Source organism: Mesocricetus auratus, unplaced genomic scaffold, assembly GCF_017639785.1.
Source record: "Mesocricetus auratus isolate SY011 unplaced genomic scaffold, BCM_Maur_2.0 Super-Scaffold_100029, whole genome shotgun sequence".
NCBI classification, from domain to species: Eukaryota; Metazoa; Chordata; class Mammalia; order Rodentia; family Cricetidae; genus Mesocricetus; species Mesocricetus auratus.
Window position 1 is genome coordinate 2,506,909 of NW_024429210.1, and position 22,627 is coordinate 2,529,535.

Here is a 22,627-nt window from a genome sequence, read left to right on the forward strand (position 1 = left end):
ACCCCTCATGTAAAAGTTATTCAAATCTGGTTATTGCAAGAATTCCTCTGAGGAATTTTTGTCAGTTACATTTACTTTATATTTGTTGTTGGGTATTTGGAAGACACAGAATGAATTTGTTGAGTGAATGTTTGGAAAACATAATGTTTGTCTTTAACAGTCTCCATGTTGTCCCTGAGAAATTCAGATAATACACTCAAAACGTTATGTCTGCTGCGGCAGGATAGAATAGTACAATCAGGAAAAGGAATAAGAGTAAATGTCACAGTAAAACCTATAGTGCCAACCAAAACTTCATGTTTTAAAATAGAAAAGTTAATGTGTTTATTGAGTAAAAATATTCACAAAGAATTTCCAAAATTGGGCAAATATGATTATAAATATCAAAACTCTCATTGGTAGAAAACAAAATCAACACTTTGGATATAAGACGATATAAATTCTTAGTGAGAGCCAGGTGAATTGAACATTTATTATGGAATTTATTCACTGCTTATAAAATGCAAACTTAATTCATGAAAATTATTTCATTATAAGAAAAATACATCATAGCATAGATGACACTGTTATGTGGCACAGAACCAGGACATTCAAAATTTTGAGTTATTCAGATAGATATAAGTGAAGTAGATCTGAGGAAAAACCATACAAATTTAGTTACATTTTTGACTGTGGAAGATCATTCCTAATCATCTTGTTTTTCATTATCTTCAAGCTTCTGGTTTTGAAGAATATTTGTATCTATTTTCCAGATCCTTTAACCATAGAGACTAAATGATAAATCATAAAACATCTAATATTTTCTTCTATATTTCTATGCAGTGGTAAAATAGATAAAATTATACTAGAGTGAAAAGTCTCAGGTTGTATGATGAGCTCCCTTATGTACTGCCAATAATTCTAAAATGTAAAACAAGAATAAAAGCAAGGTTGGGCAAGACTTTGCACAGCTTGAGGTAACCTACTGAAATATGTAATTTAAATACAATCTAAAAAACAAACCAAAAAGTACAATGTATTGTAAGTTCTTCTTTTAAATTGATTCTAACCTGAAACCAATATGTAGTCACAATGGAACACTCAGGATTTTACTGTTTGTAATTAGCAGTTATAATTAAAATAATGACCTAAATCGTACAACTTGACTGCGAAAACCTTGGCTGAATCAGCCTTCACAGCATGAAACTCTTAGAGATGCTGGCAACAGAGAGTGAAAAGCACCTAGGGGCTGACTATGGACAAGCTCAGTTGTTCATTTCCTGCTAGAAGACAGCACAAAATTTTAACAATTTAGATTTATTATTTAAGAATTATTTCAAATTTCTACATTTTTCTTTCTGTTCCAATAAAGTGCAAAGTATAAACAACCAAATGAAAGAAGCAGACAATGGCAGCAAAGATCAACAGATTAGAAAAAATAGTAAAAACAAGGTAAATAAATAAAAGTATAGTTATTTCAAAATATAATTCATTCTATTTTCAGTTTTTAAATGTGGTGCTTTGGAGCATCTCCAAGACCTCAGACATGCTGAGCACATGCTTAAGACTGAGCTATGACCATACATTATAGTTCCTTGTCTTAAGGCATTTTGTCTATATTTTCTTGATCAAATGACCTGTTCATAGACATTCATATTATTTCTATAGATTGGGTATCATGAATAATGCTGCAATGATCAAGGGGAAACTTCAAGACACAGTGAAGCAAGACAACCCCAACAGACAAATGCTGTTTGATCAATTCATAAGATATAATTATGGTAATCAAATCCAGAGAAGCACAGGCTAGAATTGTGGTTGTCATGGCTGAGAGGTGATGAAAATGGAGAACTGATTTATGGTTATAGTGTTGTTAATGAATATGTTGTAGAACACTACTGTGTAACTTGTTTGTTATAAAATATCACTAGAGAATTCATGATGCAAACAAAAGTAGTCATGTGTCTTGCTCCATATGCTTCAGACCAGAGTGCAAGCTAGCATATTCTAGTGAGCAACCCCTTGAATTAGGAAATGTTTGTGATACATTCATGGTAGAAAGAACTAGAAATCTCTCTGAACTTCTTAAAATGAAGTCATTAATTTAATATATGAAATGAAATTTTACCCTTGAAATCTAATTGGTTTCCCAAGACAATAAGACCTAAATATAGTGACAGGGGTGTGGACTTTTAATCTGTAACATTTTTATAGGTAACAATACAGAATTGTGAACATCAAAATTTGTAGGTTGCATAATTTCTACTTCAAACACAAAAGCAAATTGTATTAGCTTAAAAGAAACTTACAGATGTTTAAACACACTTATACTGAAGAGGTGGTGACACTGCTGGTTTTGTGTAGTCCAAACTCATTGAATTGTGCAGAAACACATGCATCTGTTTGTTCATCACCTATACCTCCATAAAGCTGAGTATGTTGCCAGACACCTATAATCTGGAAGTAGATACTGAAGAATAGTGTTCAAATGTGTACGTATTGTATTCTAGGCTAGCCTGGCCTACAAAAGACCATGCCTCAGAAAAGCAAAATTAACAAAATTTATACTTCAATTAATCAATAAAATTAAATGAAACACAGCGTTAGTGTTCACTAATTTCTGAAAAGTAACTTTACAGATTTACACCTAAGCCTATAGACAATGCTTAATCTGCTGCTTACCTTTAGCACACCCCATTGTAGTACCGTATCAAAGTTCATTCAGACATAAACCCATGTTGTATCTTGGTGCTTAACTCCAATGCTGCTATTTCATGTCAAAATTACATTTGGAGGGAATCAACACATTATTGTTGTAAAACAGTCACTGTTTCAATGGGATTCCTTTTACATAAATTATCATAATGCATTTTAATCAAGTTTGTGTTCTCAGCATTTCTTGTACTTTCCACCAATAATACATTTGCATGCTATAATTGAAGTTTAATGATTATTTAAGATTTTCTTGGGAAATATTCTAGAAAATGTTTTAAATTTTTATAATTTGATAACATTTTACTAATTTTTCAGCACATTTACAATATTTGAAACTGTGCACAGCTTTAGATTTTATATTTTGAAATAAAGCAGCCCTCTTGAAAAATTTTATTATTGTACAAATGAAATACTCTTGTCTTTATTACTTGTCTTTTTAGTTAAAAATATAGAAGTTTAAATAGATTATCAGATAATTATGACTTTTTATTTTCTTCATCTATTCTAACTTGCTTCTTTGGCTATATTTTACAAACAACTTCTCTATTTTTTTCTGTTACCATAACACAGTTACATTATAATGAATACAGTTTTGTGAGAGTCATTCTCTTTGGAGTCATGACACAGGTGTGCTCACCTCAGAAAAGGGACACAGTACAGATCAAAGTGACATCTCACAATTTCCAAGTTGATGAACCAATGAGTGTTCACTGATGTTACCAACAGGAGAATGGAGAAAGCTTACTAACTGATGCAGTGCTGACTCCAAAGCAGTTACATCACTGAAGAGTTCAATCTAATAAAGGTGACAAATCTCAGCAGCTGTAACCTGGAGCTGTTTGCAGAGCTTGATAGGCAGCTAGCGAGTTCAGAGAATCTCTTCTCACAGCTCCACAGGGCAGGCTTTCATTGCCCCCACAGCAGTGCGTTGCTTCTATAAAACTGCAAACCAAACGTACCTCAACAGTTTTCCAAGTTTACCCTTTCCCAGACATGCGATATTTTGTTTTTTCCTGGCGTGTTTGGAGATTTTCCTCCCTTCTACAGGAAATGTATCAATTAGAAGGAAAGACCTACACAATCTGCAATATATTCCTGCGGAACAATTAGATGTTGAAAGATAGCGTTCTTCCACATCTTATGCCTATCTATACTCATTTCATCCTAATAATCTTATGTTTTCTTTTCTCTCCATTGTTTTTCTTTTATTTATAGTTTAAAGGCAAGTCCATGCACAACAACTTACTATTCTTGGACCCCAATTTTATAAAGGGGAAAAACAACCTGACAAATGACTTGAGCAGGTGGACTGTTCAATTTTCTCATAAAAAGAGCTACAACTGAATTATGAGAAATGAAGATAACACTCACACACACACACACATACAGAGAGAGAGAGAGAGAGAGAGAGAGAGAGAGAGAGAGAGAGAGAGAGAGAGAGAGAGAGAGAGAGAGAGAGAGATATTGACTTTTAGGCATGCCTGAGTAACATTTTCCTGATTAAAGGTTGATGCTGTACAAACAAGTCAATTGTGGGTTGTAGTACCTCTGGAGGGTGAATTTGAATTGTAAATAATCATACTGAAGGAGCTATGAAGGGAAGCTAGCAAGTAGCATACCTCAATCGTCTCTACTTCCATTCCTGCCTTCAAGTTCTTCCTTATTACTGCTCTGACTTTCCTCAGTGATGCAACGTGATCTGGGAATTTCAAGATGAAGTAAGCAATTTCTCTCCAAAGTTGCTTTTATTCATGATGTTTAGTGCAGTAATAGCGAGTAACTAGGACAACATTCTATTGGCTTGGGTTAAGAAAGCCAGTATTATTAAATATTTGTCAAATGAAAGTGATCAATTCATTCTGTCTGAAAAGATTGATTATATTCTTCATATAACTACCAAAACAGAAATCCCTGGACATAACTGTTTTGAATAAAATAAATAAGGGTGGCCAGCTATAGTGGCCCATGCCTGTAACCGCATCTGAAATTCTACTACTAGGGAAGCTTAGGTAGGTATTTACTGTGAGATCTAAGCCATTCTGAGCTATGCAGTAAGTTAATCCACTGGTGTAGTAAGACTATATTTTGAAACAGAACAATATGGACAAAGGTTGGGACACTATACTTCTTGACTTAAAAAAACTATCGAACCCCATAGTATTGGAATAAAAACAGACATACAGACCAATATGTAGAGATGATAGTATTGAAAAAAATCTGTATCTACAACAATAAACATAGATGCTTCTCTCATAAGTTCCACAAATCAAATCTAAGGTGATCAAAAAAGTTAATTATATTACTCCTATCTAAATGACTAAAGTAAAAAACAGCAATGACAGTTAATGCTGGAAAGGATGTAGAGAAAGGGGAACACTCCTCCACAGCTGGTAGGAGTGCCAACTCATACAGCCTTTTTGGAAATCAGTATGGAGATTCCTTAAGAAAATGGTAATCAGTCTACCGCAAGACTGAGTAATTCCACTCGTAGGCATATACCCAAAAGATGTACATTGATACAACAAAGATGTCTCTTCCACTATAATCTTAGCACCATTATTTGTAATAGCCAGAACTTGGAAGCAACCTAGATGCCCATAACCTGAACAGTGGATAGAGAAAATGTGGTACATTTACACGATGGAGTACTACTCAGCAAAAAAAAAAAACAAAAAACAAAAAACAAAAACAAAAACAAAAAACAAAAAACAGAAAACAAAAACAAAAAAACTAAAGTAAACAAAAAAAACCAATAAAATCTTGAAATTTGCAGGCAAATGGGGGCACTAGAACAATCAATCCTGGGTGAGGTAACTCAGTCACAAAAAGACAAATATGGTATTCATATATTAATGTTAGACATGGATGAGAGGAGTGCCAGCCTACAATCCCAATGCCAGAGAGTCTGGGAAACGGGAAGGACCCTAAGGAAAATATGCACAGTACCCCAGAGAAGGAGAATGAGGCAAGATCTCCTGAGCAGATTTGGAGCATGATGGGGAAGGGAGAGGGAGCCTGGAAAAAGAGAGGGGGTGAAGAGGAGAGCAGGATGAGAGAACCACAATAGAGGGAGTCATTATATGTTTGAGAGATCTGGCACTAGTGCGATTTCCATAGATCTACAAGGACGATATCACCTGGCAACCTAAGCAATAGTGGAGAGACTACCTTAAATGCCCATTCTTGATAATGAGTGTGACTACTACTTTATATGCCATCCAAGAACCTTCATTCAGTGAATGATGGATGTAGAGGCAGACCCCCACAGCTAAACACTGAACTGAACTCCTGGAACCCAGTGACAGAGAAGGAGGACTGATGAGCAAAAGGGTCAAGACGTGACTGGTGAAACCCACAGAAACAACTGACCTGAAAAAGGGAGAGCTCTTGGACCCCAGACTGATGTCTGAGAGGACAGCATGGGACTGATACAGACCCCCTGAATGTGGGAGTCAGTGAGGAGGCCTAGACAATCTATGGGACCTGGCATACAAATGGATTTTGGTGCCCATCCCACAATGAGCAATGCTCTGTCAGCCTCGACTCTTGAAGGGAGGGGACTAGGCCTAGGACCTAAATGAAATGACACACTCCAGAGAACCCCCATAGAGGGCCTCACCCTCCCTGGGGATTGGAGTGACAATTGAGTCAGGGGTTGACAAACAAGTGGGATCCCAGCACTTGAGGTATATAAGATAGGAGCAGATATTCAGTTTGGGCATTTTGGTCTCCAGCCATGTTATAAGCAGGAGGGCATCACCCTAGATAGATGTAAGAACTATTGGCTTGGCTAATTTGCTTCTCTGATCTTTCTGAACCCCAACATCTGTCTCTGGGATTTTATTTTTCTTGTTGCACCAGTGTCATTCATGGGCCACTTTTGTATGAGGTGTTGTGGTGATTAGAAGGAGAATGTCCCATATATTAATAGATTTGAATATTTGGTCACCAGGCAGTGGCATCATTTGAAGCATTAAGAGGCGTGACCTTGTTGGAGGAATTGTATCACTGGAGGTAAGCTTTGAAGTTTTCAAAAGCCAAAGCAAGGTCAAATGTCTCTCTCTTCCTGCTTTCATGGGATCCGTATGTAGAACTCTCAGATGTTTCTCTAGCATCATATCTGCCTGCATGCTGCCATGCTCTCTATTATGATGACAATAGACTAAGCCTCTGAAAGTATCAGAAAGCCTCAATTAAATGCTTTCCTTTATAAGAATTGTAGTTCTCGTAGTATCTCTTCACAGCAATAGAACACTGACTAAGAGAGTTGCCGTGGAGTAGGCTACCAAAATAACACACTTTAGTGACATTTGCCTTGGTTATTCTCCAGAGCTAGATAAGGAGTTGCTGATTTGTGGTGATATATTATTTGTGATTTATTAAAACTTGCCTGAGTATTCAGAAAGCAAAGTCAGACTTAAGCTATAGAGATCAGGAAGTGGTGGTATAAACCTTCAATCCCAGGACTCAGAATTAAGAGATAAACAGACTTCTGTTAGTTCAAGGTCACCATGGTCTACAAAAGAGTGAAGAATAACAGAACTCATGCCTTTGATCTCAGCACCTGGGATCACACAACTTTAATCCCAGTATTAGGGGGATATACAAGCCAGGAACAAGATCTCAGAGTTAACATTCATTCTACAGCCACATTGAGGAGAGAAAGACATTCATAATAAAGCCAAGTTGAGGATAGGAAGACATGGAAGTCTCAGGATTCTCCTTCCATGCTGAGGAGAGGCAATAGTCTGAGGTTTGGTGTAGCCAGGATCACCATTTGGCCTGAGGTAGAGAAAAGAGCTAGTGGCTGGTTGCTTTGCTTATCTGATCTTCAGCTTGAGTCTTGAACCCCAATATCTGACTCAGGATCTTTTATTTATTGTGTTACAGCTGACAATATCAGTTCTCATGCAGGACATAGAGAAATGAAGCTGTAACTGTGATGAAAGTTTCCAGCTTGTAGGCTAGGTTGCATAGTGCCATAACTTTCTGCAGAGGCAGAAAAATAGTCAGCTGTCATATTCAGCTTTGGGTCATTCATGCTATTATTCCAAACTGCTAGGTGATTTGTGATCATTGGTGCAATAGTGCCAAGCCTGTTATGGGGACAACCAAGTTCATTTTGTTTCCTTTTTTTTTGAAACTGAGGCCAGTTATACAAAATGGAGTTTATGGATGGTACTACAGAATTGGTCAGGAGTCCATGCCTAGGGATGCCAATTCCCTTAAAGGGAACTTACTGTTCTTCTGTGCTAAATAGATATATTGCCAAACTCTCTCTTGAATATTAATTTTTATTCTCTTGGACTACTTCTGTTTTCTGCTTTCATCGGGGAAACTCTTTGACAGTGAATGACAGTTAATTTAGAGACTCATAGCTGGTCAACTGCTGACAAAAAGTGATTGTTGAATGCTAACCTATTAGTGATACATTGCTATTACCCCTTCTAAGGCCCAGAGAATTTCAGAGAAAGGGGGATTGAAAAGCATGTAATAAGCAAGGCATTGGTGGTACATGCCTTTAAACCCAGCACTTGGGAGGCAGAGGCAGGGAAATATCTGGAAGTTTGAGGCCAGCCTTGTCTATAGAGTGAATTCGAGGACAGGTTCCAAAACCATATAGAGAAACCCTGTCTCAAAAAACAAAACAAAACAAAAAAGACTATAATAGCCTAATAGAGCCCAATAATGGAGAGAATGGCTGTAAAGTGCTGAATTTTAGTCATGTATAGCACAATAATGGGTCCATCAACATTCAGTCATTAATATGGAAGGGCTTTATGGTATCCACTCTTTCCTAAAATGCTATTGGAAGTTGGCTGTTGCTGAGAGAAGGGAAGTCAGTTCTCAGTGAGGAAGTCACTGATGGCTTACACATGCTACAGTAGATAGATCCATATCTATTAAGGGGCTCTGGTAAACTCTGTGGGTTATAAGACAAGATGAAAAGACATGATAGTATGAGAGTGACTTGAGGAAAATAGGTAGTGTGGATGTGTATTGGAGACGGATAAGACAAAATGAGGAGAAAATGTGAACTGCATATATTATATACATAAATGAAATTGTCCAAAGACAGATTGATTTAAAAGAAGAGAAAAAGGAACTTTAGACAAGTGGATGAGAAAATGTTCAAAAAATATTTATCAAGGAAATGCAAATCAAAGCTTATTTTTTTTAAGATGTAAGATGACAGTACCAGCAAAGAGGTAGACAAAGGGGAACTTACTGTTGATGGGGATGTCAAATTAGTAGAGCTTTACATATGTAAATCAATACTAGGGTTTCTCAATACATACGTTATGATGAAGAAATCCCACTACTAGCTGTGTATCTAACGGAAACAAAGTAAGTATATCAAGAAGAATCTGACTTAAATATTCTTTGTACAACTCTTCATAATAGCAAAGAAATAAAAACAAGCTAAATATTCATCAACTGATGAGAAGAGGAAAAAGTGAGTTAAACAAACATCTCATTCTCTCTCTCTCTCTGTAACTATCCCTGTATCTATCTGTCTCTATCTATATAACATATATAAATAAAAGTCATAGAGACTGATATTTGGGTTTAAGCCTCAAGTTGAAGATCAGAGAAACAAAACAGCCAAGCCACTAGCTCTTACTGAATGGGCTGATCCTGTTTCTTTGAGCTCTAACCAAGCCTTTCCTTAGCATATGTTGAGAATAAATACCCCACTGTACTCAATGTGGCCAGAGAATGAACTCCATAATGTACCTGGAGAATGAATGCCAGCTCTAAGACCCTGTTCCTGTCTTAAATGCCTATCATGAATCTTGGGATTAAAGGCGTGAGCTCTGTTACTCTTTTAAACTGACTCAATCTTGTGTAGCCCCGGCTTCAACTCAGAGACTCTGATTCATCTGCCTTTGTACCCTGAGTGCCGGGATTAAAGGTGTGTGCCTCTACTGTCTGTCTTCTTTGACTAACTAATATGGTTGCTTTGCATATTTGATCTCCAGTGGCTTTAATAAGTCATAAACTATGTATCACCTCAGTATATTAGGGTCTTCTTTTGTACAATACATCATGACTACAGTATCCTATCCTTCCACTCCTCCCAGCTCACTCTCTATCCTCTTTCTTTCCCAGATCCACTCCTCCTCCATTTACCTTTAGAAAGAGACAGGCCTCCAACAGGCAACAACCAAACAAAACAGAAAATGAGATATAATAAGACTAAGCAAAAGTCCTCATATCAAAGTTTGACAAGGCAAACCAATAGCAGGAAAAGATTTCCAAGAATAGGCAAGAGTCAGACCCATGCACTCCCACTGTTACTGGTTGTACAAAAACACCAAGATAACTGCCATAGCATATATACAGGTGACATAATGCAGACCAGGGGAGGACCTATGCTTGCCACTTCAGTGTCTGTAAGCCTGTATGAGCCCTGCTTAATTCGTTCAATGGCCCAGTCCTCTCCTGGTGTTCTCTATCCCTTCTGACTCTAACAATCTTTCCCCGCACTCTTCTATGGGTTTATCAGCTCTCCAAGGGGGGACTAAATGGACACCTCCAGTTTAGACTCTCTCTCCCCATAATCACTGACTCTGTGTCTCTGTACACCTTTCAGTCTGCTACTAAGGAAGCCTGAATGAGAACTAGATAAAGGCATCAATCAATAAGCATCCACAACAACATTAGGAATCATTACATTGATTTTTCCCCAATCCTGTTTAGCTCTATCCTAGGCCTCTGACTATCCAGTCTAATGGTTCCTGACCATAAAGACAGTTAAGTTATAGGTTTCCTCTTGTGGCATGGGCCTCAAGTTAAACCAGACACTGGATGGCTACTCCCACAAGTTCTATGTAGCCATTGCACCCAGCATATCTCACAGGCAGGACAGGTTGTAGGTGGAAAGTTTTATGGCTGGTTTGTATCCAAATTTCCCTTCAAGCAACTGAACCAAAGAATATAGATCATAGGGATGAAGTTGACTCCAAGAAGATGCTTCTATGCAGGCACCAGTTGAATCTTTATATTCAATGAGCTGTGGATATTGTCCTTAGCAGTGGGATCCCACTGTCAATTTTCAAAGAGCAACCACCCATCATAGCATCAGCCTGGTTTGTTTGAGGATGTCCATGGGAACCACTCAATCTATGAAGCATTAGAATGCACTGTCTTCCACCACTGGAAGCTGTTCAAAGTACGGCCAGTTCAGAATCTATATTGTCCATTGCTAGGAGTCCTCACTAGGTTCATCTTTATAAATTCCAAGAAGTTTTCAATGCATTAGATTTCCACAACATGCCTCCAAATTCCATCTGTTTCCAGCCATCTCTCTCTGTACTCTGTCCCGCAATTCCTATCTCGCTACATACACACCTGATCACACTAGCAACTGTACTAACCCCCACAAAATTTACTCTATTTCCCTTTCCAAAAGGCATCCATATGCCCCACCCTAAAGTACTCTTCTTTAGCTCCTCTCTCTGGGTCTGTGGATTGTAGCTTGGTTATCATTTACTTAAGAGCTAATATCTGCTTACAAGTAATTAAATACCACATTTGTGTTTATGGATCTGGATTACCTAATTTACATACCAATCCCATTGTCTTCTCCCTCATCCTACTATTCCCTCCACCAACACCCTTAACTCCTCCTCAGGGAGGGTGAGGCCTCCCTTGGGGATCATCAAGTCTGTCACATCATTTGGGACAGGACCTAGGTACTCCCCATTGTATCTAGGTTAAGAGAGTATCCCTCCATAGGGAATGCTCTCCCAAAGTCCATTAAAATACTAGGGATAAATACTGGTACCACTGCCAGAGATCAGGCAGACTGTCATGCCCCCCCATCTGACATTCATGTTTAGGGGTTCTAGTTTGGTCTTATCCTGGCTCCCCAGCTGTCAAACTGGTGTCCATGAGCTCCCACTTGCTCAGGTCAGCTGTTTCTGTGGGTTTCCGCAGAGTGGTCTTGACCCTTTGAGCATCACTCCTTCCTCTCTACAACTAGATTCCAGGGATTTGGCTCAGTGGTTGACTTTGAATCTCTGTTTCTGCTTCCATCAGGTACTAAGTGAAGGCTCTATGATGGCATTTAAAGTAGTCATTAATCTCATTACAGAGTAAGGACATTTAAAGTAGTAATTCCATTATTGCTTACATCTGAGTAGCACTATGTAAATGTACCACATTTTCTTTATCCATTCTTTAGTTGAGAGGCATCAAGGTTGTTTACAATTTCTAGCTATTATGAAATTAAAAAACATAATGAACAACGTTGAGCAAGTATCCTTGTGTTAGGATGAAGTTTCATTTGGGTATGTGTCCAAGAGCCATATAGCTTAGACTTCAGGTATATTGATTACAAATTTTCTGAAGACCTACCATACTGTTTTCCTTAGTGGCTGCATGAGTTTGCCTTCCCACCAGCAATGAAGGAGTGCTACTCTTGCTTCAGATCCTCATAACAATAGCTGTTACTTGTGTTATTGGTCTTAGCCATTCTGACAAGTCTAAAACAGAATGTATTTCCAGGATGGCTAATGATGTTGAACGTTTCCTTAACTTCTTCTTAGACATTGAGAATTGTTTATTTCTATATTCCATATTTAATAACATTATGTGTTTCTTTGATATTTACTTTCTTAAATTCATTATATATTTTGGATATTAGTCTTCAGATGCATTTGCAGTTGATGAAAATAAATGAATACATACAAATTTTCTCATTCTCTTGACTGCTGCTTTGAACAGTTGATGGTGTGCTTTGCCTTACCAAAGGTCTTCTGTTTCATGAGGTTCCATTTATTACTTATTATCCTTAGTGCCTGTGCTATCATTATTCTGTGTACTGTTCAGAAAGTTGTCTCCTGTACCAGTGAGCTCAAAGATATTCACAACTTTCTCTTCTATCAGGGTCATATGTCTGGTTTTATGTTGAGATCTTTGATACACTTGGAAATTGAGTTATGTGCCATGTTATGAATATGGAAGAATTTGCATTCTTTTACAGACAATCAATTTTCCCAGCACTGTTTATTTAAGATGCTTTCTATTTTCCATTGTACCTTTCTGGATTTTTTCTCATAAATTGGGTTCCCATAGCTGTGTGGATTTAAGTAGATGTCTTCTTTTCCATATGCTGAAAGTATTTATCAGCTGTAGGAGTTCCATGGTGTAAACATTAAGTTCACATATGTATATAATCATGACATGTAAAAATAGTAACTTGACTTCTTCCTTTCCCATTTATATCCTCTTGTTCTCTTTCGGTTGTCTTATTGCTTTACAAAATTTTCAAGTACTATACTGAAAAATATGGAAAGAGTGGTCCACCTTGTCTGTTTCTGAATTTAATAGAAATTCTTTGAACATTTCTCCATTTAGTTTTATATTAGCTATAGGTTTGCTTAAATAGGTATATCCTTTGTATTCCTTATCTCTCAAGGGCTATTATCCTAAAGGGGTGTTGGCTGAACCTCTTAGAAGAGAAAGTGGGTGGTAGCCTTGAACAAATTAGTACAGGAGACTTCTCCTGAATGTAAAACCAGTAGCACAGACATCGAGATCAATAATTAATATTAATACATGGGACCTTCTGAAACTAAGAAGCTTCTGTGAAGCAAAGGACACAGTCAACATGACAAAATGTCAGCCCACTGAATGGGAAAATATATTCCCTAACCCCACATCTTACAGAGGACTGATCTCCAAAATTTACAAAGAACTCACAAAACAAGTCTCCAAAACACCAAAGGATCCAATTAAAAAGTGGGCTACAGAAGTAAATAGAGAATTCTCAATAGAGGAGTCTAAAATGGCTGACAGGCACTTGAGAAAGTGCTCAACATCCCTAGTCATCAGGGAAATGCAAAAGAAAACAACTCTGAGATACCATCTTACTCCTGTCAGAATGTCTAAATTCAAAACCACCAATGACAGTTTATGCTGGAGAGGATGTGGAGAAAGGGGAACAATCTTCCACTGCTGGTGGGAGTGCCAACTCATACAGCCACTTTAGAAATCAATATGGAGATTCCTCAGAAAAATGGGTATCAGCCTACCACAAGACCCAGCAATTCTACTCTTAGACATATATCCAAAAGATGTGCATTCATACACCAAGGACATGTGTTCCACTCTGTTCAAAGCAGCATTATTTTTAATAGCCAGAACTTGGAAGCAACCTAAGATGCCCTTCAACTAAAGAGTGGATAGAGAAAATGTGGTACATTTACACAATGAAGTACTACTCAGAGGAGAAAAATAAAACAATGGAATCCTGAAATTTGCAGGCAAATGGACAGCACTAGAAGGAACTATCCTGAGTGAGGTAACCCAGTCACAAATAGACAAACATGGTATGTACTCTCTCATGTATGTATTTTAGACATAGATCTGGGGACTGTCAGCCTACAATCCCATGGCCAGAGAGTCTGGGAAACAGAACCTTCATCACAAGACTGATGGTAGCAGAGGCAGACTCCCACAGCTAAACACTGAGCTTAACTCAAGGAACCCAATGACAGAGAGGGAGGAGTGATGAGCAAAGGGATTAAGATTGGGCTGTTTTAACCCCCAGGAACAGCTGAACTGTACAAGGCATTGCTTTTGAATCCCAGACTGATGGCTCGGGATCCAGCATGGGACTGATCAAGACCCCCTGAATGTGGGTATCAGGGAGAAGGCCTAGGCAATCAATGGGGCCTTGGGTAGTAGATGAGTATGTATCCTTGGCATAAAAATGGACTTTGGATGCCCATCCCACAATGAGAGATGCACTCTCACCCTGGACTCTTTGGGGAGGGTCTAGGCCCTGACCTGCATGAAATGACAGACTATGGACATTCGCATGGAGGGCCTCACTCTCCCTGGGGAAAGGAGGGAGTATGGGAGCCTTGGTGGGGGGCATGGGAGTAGAGGAGAGAAAGGGAGAGGGACATGGATTGAATTGTGAATCAACCTTGTTTCTAATTTAAATTTAAATTTAAAAATAAACATTAAAAAATAATGGCATGTTGAATTTGGTCAGTTTTTTTCAGAACCTAATAATATGATCATGCTTTTTTTTCCTTTCAGTTTATTTATATAGTGGATTTCATTGGCTAGTATGTTGAACCACCCTTGCATCTATGGGATGAAGCCTGATTAATCATGGTAGATGATGTTTGATGTATTCTTGGATTCTTTTTGCAAGCATTTATTGAGTATTTTTGCAATTGTGTTCACAGGTAAAATTGGTCTTTAATTCTCTATCTTTGTTAACTCTTTATGTGTTTTGAGTATTAGGCAAACTGAGGTCTAATTAAATGAATTTGGCAATGTCCCTTCTGTTTCTATTTTATGGAATACTTTTATGAGTATAAGCATTAACTCTGTGTTGAAATTCCGGTAGAATTCTGCACCAGAACTATCTGACCCTGGGTTTTTTAAAAAAAAATTTTGTGGGAGACTTTCAATGACTGTTTCTGTTTCACTAGGGATTACAATTCTATTTGAATTGCTTTTGCTTATATTAATTAAACTTTGGTAGGTGGTACCTATGAAAAACATTACCAATTTACTTTAGATCTTTCAGTTTTGTGAAGTTCAGGTTTTTAACGTGCATCCTTAGGACTCTCTGGATTTCCACAGTGTCTGTTGCTATGTTCCTCTTTTCTTTTCTGATTGTGTTAATTTTGATATTCTTTCTGTGTATTTTACTTATATAAGGTTTGCCTTTCTTGTTGATTTTCTCAAAGAATCAACTATTTATTTCAATGACTCTTTGTATGGTCTTTGTTTCTATTTTATTGATTTCAGTGATCAGTTTCACTGCTGCTTACAGTCAGTACTGGCTACTCTTATATCAGTTTGACTCACAAATTAGAGTTATCTGAAAGGATGAATAATCAATTGGGAAAATGTCTCTCTAGGATTTGTCTGTAAGCCATTTTCTTAACTAATAATTGATGGGAAGGATGAAGCCCATTGTGGGTGGTGTCATCCTTGCGGGGATTAGCCTGGCATCTACAACCAAGTAGGTTGAGTAAGCCAGAAAAGCAAGATAGTAAGCAGCACTCCTGCGTGGCTTCTGGATCAGCTCCATCCTCCAGGTTCCTGCCTTGAGTTCCTGTCCTGATTTTCTTTGATGATGAACAATGATATAGAAGTGCAACCTGAATAAACCCTTTTCTCCTCAATGTGGTGTTTGGTCATAGTATTTCATCACAGCAATAGAAACCTTAAGACAATATTTTTTTTAACCAGGAGTGGGTTGTTGCTCTGGTAGACCTGGCTATGTCTATGGGAGGATTGTGGAAGGACCTTGGAATTTAGGAGTAGAAAATCTAATGTGTATTTGCTGCTTAATGGATGGTTCTCAGAGAGTTTGAAGGACAGAAACGACTGTTAAGAGAAGTACATAAATAGAGGCATGGCTTTTGAAGTTTCAGAGGGAAATTTAATGACTATCAGAGATGTTTGTTATTTTGAATTAAGATTCTCTCATTTTGGACAGCTGGGGCTGAAAAAAAATTGACCACAGGAAATAGAAAGCACCTATGAAGTGAAACTTTGCATTAAATTTCCATGAGGTTAAGGAAAAGTTTATTGTTTTGTGTCTCCGTGAAATATTCTGTAAATATCTGTCAGCACCAATTAGTTTATAGTGTCTGTCAACTCCAGCATTTCTTGGTTAATTTTTTTTAATCTGATGACCTGTACATTGAAGAGAGTAGAGAAAGAAGTCTCCCACTGTCGGTGAGTGAGAGTCTGTGTGATTTAAGTTGTAGCAGTGTTTAACAAAAGTGGATGCACTTGTCTTTGTGTCATAGATAGTAAGAATTGAAATGTTACCTTGTTGTATATTTCCATTAATAAGTGTGTAGTGTTCTGTTTCCTCTCTGGATTTTCAGAGAACATATTGGCTGTATCTTTGCTTATTTACTGTCCTGTCCTGGTACAGTATTCACAGGTAATACTTGCTGGCCTTAGAGACTAGGGAAAGGGGATGTCAGAGGATGTGGTTTACTGCAGTGCTTGGGACAACCTTGAGTGGGACTTAATTAAAATCAGACCTTTGCTATTCCCACAGGATTTTTGACACAATTGACATAGCATATATTAGGAAGGGTACCATTTTAGATCAAAGAATTGTGGATTCATGTTTACCTTTCTCCTTTGATAGCTTACAGAATACCTTCCTGTATGAAAGACACTAAGGGAAGAAAGCTCTTTGTAAGCACCAGCTCAACTTCTCCATGTTCAATGAGCTGTGTAGGTCTTTTCTTTTGCAATGAAGACCTTGCTGTCCATTAGTAGAGAGTAGCCTATAGTCTTGGGGACAGCCTGGGTTATTTGGGAATTTCTACAGGACTTCTTTGGCCTACAACTCAATCAGATGTAACCCAATACCAGTATTGGAATTTTCATTTGGTGAATAGAGGTGGCCTATGTCCTCATTATTTGGCCATTTCTTTTAGATCACCTTCATATGTGTAAATATTTTTAAAGTTTTCTGCTTTATTATGGTTCTATACTAACCCTTAAATGGTCATATTCCTCTGAGGAAGAACCTAAGTAAGCACCTACAATTTTAGAATTAGCCTTTCTCCAGTCCTACCCCAGTGGCACCTATGGCCTTTTACAAAGTTAATGTTCCACTGGAGGAAAGGAAACAATCAGACATCCCGAAGTCTGTTTGATACTGATGCTGAATTGATGCTGATTCCTGGAGATCCCAAGAAACACTGTGATGCTCCAGTTACAGTAATGCCTTATGAAGATCTGACAATTAATAGCTTTTTGGCTGAAATCTGGCTCACAGTAGGTCCTGTGGATGCCTGAACTTATCCTGTGGTTATTTCTCCCATTCCAGAATGTATAATTGACATAGACATATTTAGAATGTGGCAAAATTCTCACATTGGTTCCCAGACATACAAAGTGAGGACGATTATGGTTGGATAGGCTAAATGGAAGCCTTTAGAGTTGATTGTGCCAAGGAAAATAGTGAATAAAATACAGTAACAGTATTGCATCTCTAGAGGAACTGCAGAAATAGTACCACTATTAAACAATTGAAAAATGGAGAGTAGGTGTTCTGTCCACCACTGCCTTTAACTCTCCTATCTTGTAATTGCAGAAGATAGAGATGGATTGTGGAAAATGGCAGGTGGCTATCAAACTTATTCAAGTAATGAGTCCAGTTTCAGCTGCTGTACAGGATGTGGTACCCTTACTTGAACAGATTGACACATCTACTGGTTCATGGTATACAGCAATTGATCTAACAAATGTCTTTTTTTGGTACCCTCACTGAAGGACCACCAGAAGAAATTTGCTTTTATTTGCCAAGGCCAGCAGTATACCGTTACAGTTTTGCTTCAAGAATATATTAACGCTCCAGCCCTATTCATAACTTAGTTCAAAGGGATATTGCTTGTCTGTTTCTTCTACAAAATTTCACACTGGTGTACTATATTGATGGCTTGTACTGATTGGCCAAGTGAGTATGAGACTTTGGACTCATTGGTAACATATGAGCACATCAGAATGTGGGAAATAAATCTAAAAAATATTAAACTTAATCTACTTCAAAGGAGTTTAGTGGAATGGGGCATACAATGTTATTCCTTGTAAGGTGAGGCATATGTTATTCTACCTTGCCCCTCCCACCACCAAGAAACAAACATAACACTTAGTGGCCCTATCTGGATTTTAGAGACATTGAAATTCCTCATTGGACTGTAAGGAGATCCTTGCCAGGAGCCTGGTCCCAGAGCCACATCAACCCCAAACAACACAGAGACTCTATTAGTTACAATGCTGTTGGCCAATGTCCAGGGCTTCTCATTGGCTAGTTCTGTCTTAAGTATTAACTCATAATTATATATATTTCTTTTTGAGGACGCCATCCTGATGAGTCCTCTCTTCCCGGTATTACAGGATGACTCTTCACCCTTGACTAACATTTCATAGAATCCTCCTGGACACCTAGTCCCACCTATCTTGCTTTCTTAATGGCCAACAGTGATTTATTTATCAACCAATAAGTCAAACATATACACAGAAGGACTTTCCCCATCACTTGACTACATTAATCTAGCCCATATACCAAGTGACTAGGAAAGCTACTAGCACCGTGTGGGCCCTGGAACCAGAATACACTCTTCAATAGGTCCAGGGTGTTGATCAGGCTTCTCCACAACTTTAACCACATGATCTAGCAGACAATATGGTACTTGGAGGGTCAGTGGCAGATAGAGATGCTCTTTGGAGCCTTTGGCAGGCCTATATAGGTAAATCATCTTTGGGATTTTGGAGCAAAGCTGTATCATCATGTGCAGACAACTATGCTCTCTTTCAAAGGTAGCTCTTGACTTTCAGTTGAGCCTTAAGTGGAAAATGAATGCTACCTGGGCTGTCAATTATGAGCTGAGTGTTATCTGACTCACAAAATCCTAAAGCAGGGCATACAAAGCTTTAATGATTTATCAAATGAAAGTGATATACATGTGATCAGGGCCAAACATATCCTGAAATCCTAAGAAAGTTCCATGAAGACCTTGTCCTAATGCCTCTGGTTTCAACTTTGGTTAAAAAATAGTATGCTGCCAAGCATGAACCTGTAGCCTCATAGGATGTGTCCTATCTTTAGTTGACCTAGAAAGAGAAGTCTAGGGTCTGGTTTACTGATAGTTCTGCAAATCATGTTGTCATCAACCAGAAATGGACAACCATAACATTATAACTCCTTTTGGGCACAACTATAAAGGACACTAGCAAAGGGAAATCATCATAGTCAGCAGAACTTTGGGAAACATACATGGCCATATATTTTATTTGGAAGGAGAAATAGCCAGATGTAAGATTTTTTACTGATTCCTAGTCTGTAGCCAATTGATTGGTTGGATAGTCTGAGACTTTGAAAGAACATGATTGAAAAATTGGTGAGAAAGACATCTGGGAAAATGTGAATAAATCTCTCCAAATGTGTAAAGCATGAGAAATGACTTTAATAATCAAGTAGACAGGATGACCTATTCTCAGGAAAGTTAACCTCTTTCCCCAGCCATTTCTGTCATTGCCCAATGGGACCATAAACAATGTGGCCATGGCTGCAGGGATGGATTTTATGAATGGGCTCAACAACATGGACTTCCACTCACTGGGATACAGTTACCACTGACTGACATATGTGCCAATGGAAGATCCCAACACTAACCCCCAGATATGGTAAGGGTGACCAAAATGTCCTTAACGACAATACTTTTTGCCTTGACCTGCAGGGACAAGTCAACGTGGGTTATCCTGGGGGGAGACTAATGGGGGACAGGAGACACAGGGAATGGGAGCAAGATAATATGGCTGATCAAACTCCACTTATTGAGGATTTCCTACATGGGGAATGAGGTAGGGGAATGGGGCAGAGGAATGCAGGACAATGAGGGTAGAGTAGGGACAGAGGAATGCAGGATATTGTTAAAGACAGGAAGCATTAAGATATGGGTTATCTTGGGTGTATAGCTTGACTACAAGGGGTCACCTGGGAAATGGCTTTAGGCTGAGAAATAGAAACTTACTGAGACCTGGTAAATGGGAAATTACTAAGGCCAGTACTTGCGCTTTGGCCTAAAGACTCAAGGACCCCAACATCTTTGTCCTTACTAGCATAGATATTAATTCTGGTCATGGATTTGTCTTTCTTGCACACAATGCTCCTCTGAAAACCACCTTCTGTGGACTTACAGAGTGCCTTGTCCTGAATCATGTTATTCCATAGAGCATTGCCTCTGACCAAGTAATTCACTTCACAGCCAAAGAAGTGTGACAGTGCCCCCACAATCATGGAATCCAGTGGTCTTACCATGTTCCCAACAATCAAGAAGAAGCTGGTCTGATAGGAAGATAAAATGACCTTTTGAAGACACAGTTATGTTACCAAGTATGTTGCAGCAGTCTAGAGGGTTGGTAGAAGTTTTGAATCAGCATCCAATATGAGGCATGTTTCTACCAGAGCTAGCATTCATGGTTTCAGGAATTGAGGGGTGGAAAAAGGAGTATTTCTACTTACAATCAACCCTAGTGACTCACTAGGAAAAAATTTGCTTCCTGTTTCCACATCCTTAAGTTTTGCTGTCCTAGAAGTTTAGGTCCTATAGAGGGAGAGCACTCCTAACAGGAGCCATAATAAATATTGTTTTGAACTGGAAGCTCAGGTTTCTCCTTGGCCACTTTGGGCTTCCTGTGCCTTAAAGCAAGCAGGCTGAAAAAAATAATAATAGTGTTAGGAAGGGTGATCGCTCCATATTATGGTGCAGACTATGGATTGCTTCTTCACAATGGAGATAAGAAAACTCATGTCTAGATGCAAGAAATTCTTTGGGGTATCTCTTGTTGTTCCCATGTCCTGTAATTAAAGTCAATGGAAAAATGCAACAACCTAATACAGGAAGGATGACAGAGAACACAGACCCAATCAGTAATGAATGTGTGGGTCACTCCCCTAGGGACAGATCTGCTGAGGTGCATGCTGAGTGTGGAGGAAGTACAGAATGGGTAATAGAGGAAGCTAGTTGTAAATATCACCTAAGATCATGTGACCAGTAACAGAAATGATGGTTATAGTTGACACGAGTGTTTCTGTTGTATTTTATTAAGAATGCATTTGTCCATATATTTGTATTTTCTTAACCAGTTTCTTTATCATGTGATGTAATGGCAACTAATAGATCAATGGTGCTCATATTTAAGTTTGTGATACTGAAAGAATTTCCTACAAGGGAAATTGCAACCAATTCTAAACTTATATTGCATTTGTTGCTGTACATGTGACAGTTATATCATGTTAGAGACAATTATGACACAGTTAAATATATAATGATTCGACAATTATATGTGAGATAAGTATATCATATTTTGGGCTAATTATGGTTATTAACTTTATTTGGAATTAATCATGACATGAGGACCTAAAATTGGGATTGAATTTTACAAACAGACTTGTGATGGCTATTCTTAGTTGTCAACTTGACTATATCTGCAATTAACTAAAATCCCAAAATGGGGCATACCTAATAAGGGATTTTTGCTTACTTTGCAGTTGGAAGATCCTCTTCTAATCTGGATTTTTGAGACAGGAAGACATGCCTTTAGTCCATATCTTTTGAGATAGGAAGATCTACATGCTTGATTCCACTTCTCTAGGAAGTCCATCTCTTCACTGACATTGCGGGCTACTTTTTCAGGGATCTGGTGTATAACAAATAGCAGCTGAGACATCCAGTCTTGGGAACTGAGCAACTATTGGATTCATAGGAGCCATTGTTGGTTTAGCTGGAATGCAGCCTGTGTTTCCAATAAATCTCCTTTCTATATTGTGGCAGTTTGAATAGGAATGGACACCATAGGCTCATCTATTTGAATGAATTGTTATTATGGTGTAGCACTACTTGACAGGGATTAGGCAGCATAGCTTTGATGGAGTAGGTGTGCCTTTATTGGAGGAACTTTGTCACTAAGGGTGGACTTTTTGTGGGGTTTTAAATGCTAAAACCTTTCCCATTGTCTCCCTCTTCTTGTTGCCTTCAGTTCCAGAGGTAGAATTCTTAGGTGCCCTGTCTGCCTGTTGCCATCATGCTCCCTGCCATGAGAAAAATGAACTAAATAAACCTCTAAAACTGTAATCAGGCCCAATTAAATTCTTCCTTTTATATAGCCATGGTGAGTGTTCACAGTGATAGAACACTGAGTAAAGAAAGATTCATACTATGTGCTGTTACTCTAGTAAACCCTGATTAATGCAGTATTAAATATGTCCAAAAAGTCAGTTTTTGTAATTATCAACCTTTATCAACATTTTAATTAATACTTTCATCAAAATGTAAGAAATATATAACTATATACAGGATACATCACATGTTGAACTCAGTTACCAAATATTTAACATAATAGTAATTTCAAAAACACATAA

The 22,627-nt window shown here is 38.2% G+C and overlaps 1 pseudogene; it reads right to left on the reverse strand.

Annotated features, from left to right (window-relative positions):
- Window positions 1-20,524, reverse strand: part of LOC101829879 — a 59,581-nt pseudogene extending 39,057 nt beyond the window's left edge.
- Window positions 20,525-22,627: the final 2,103 nt, after the last annotated feature.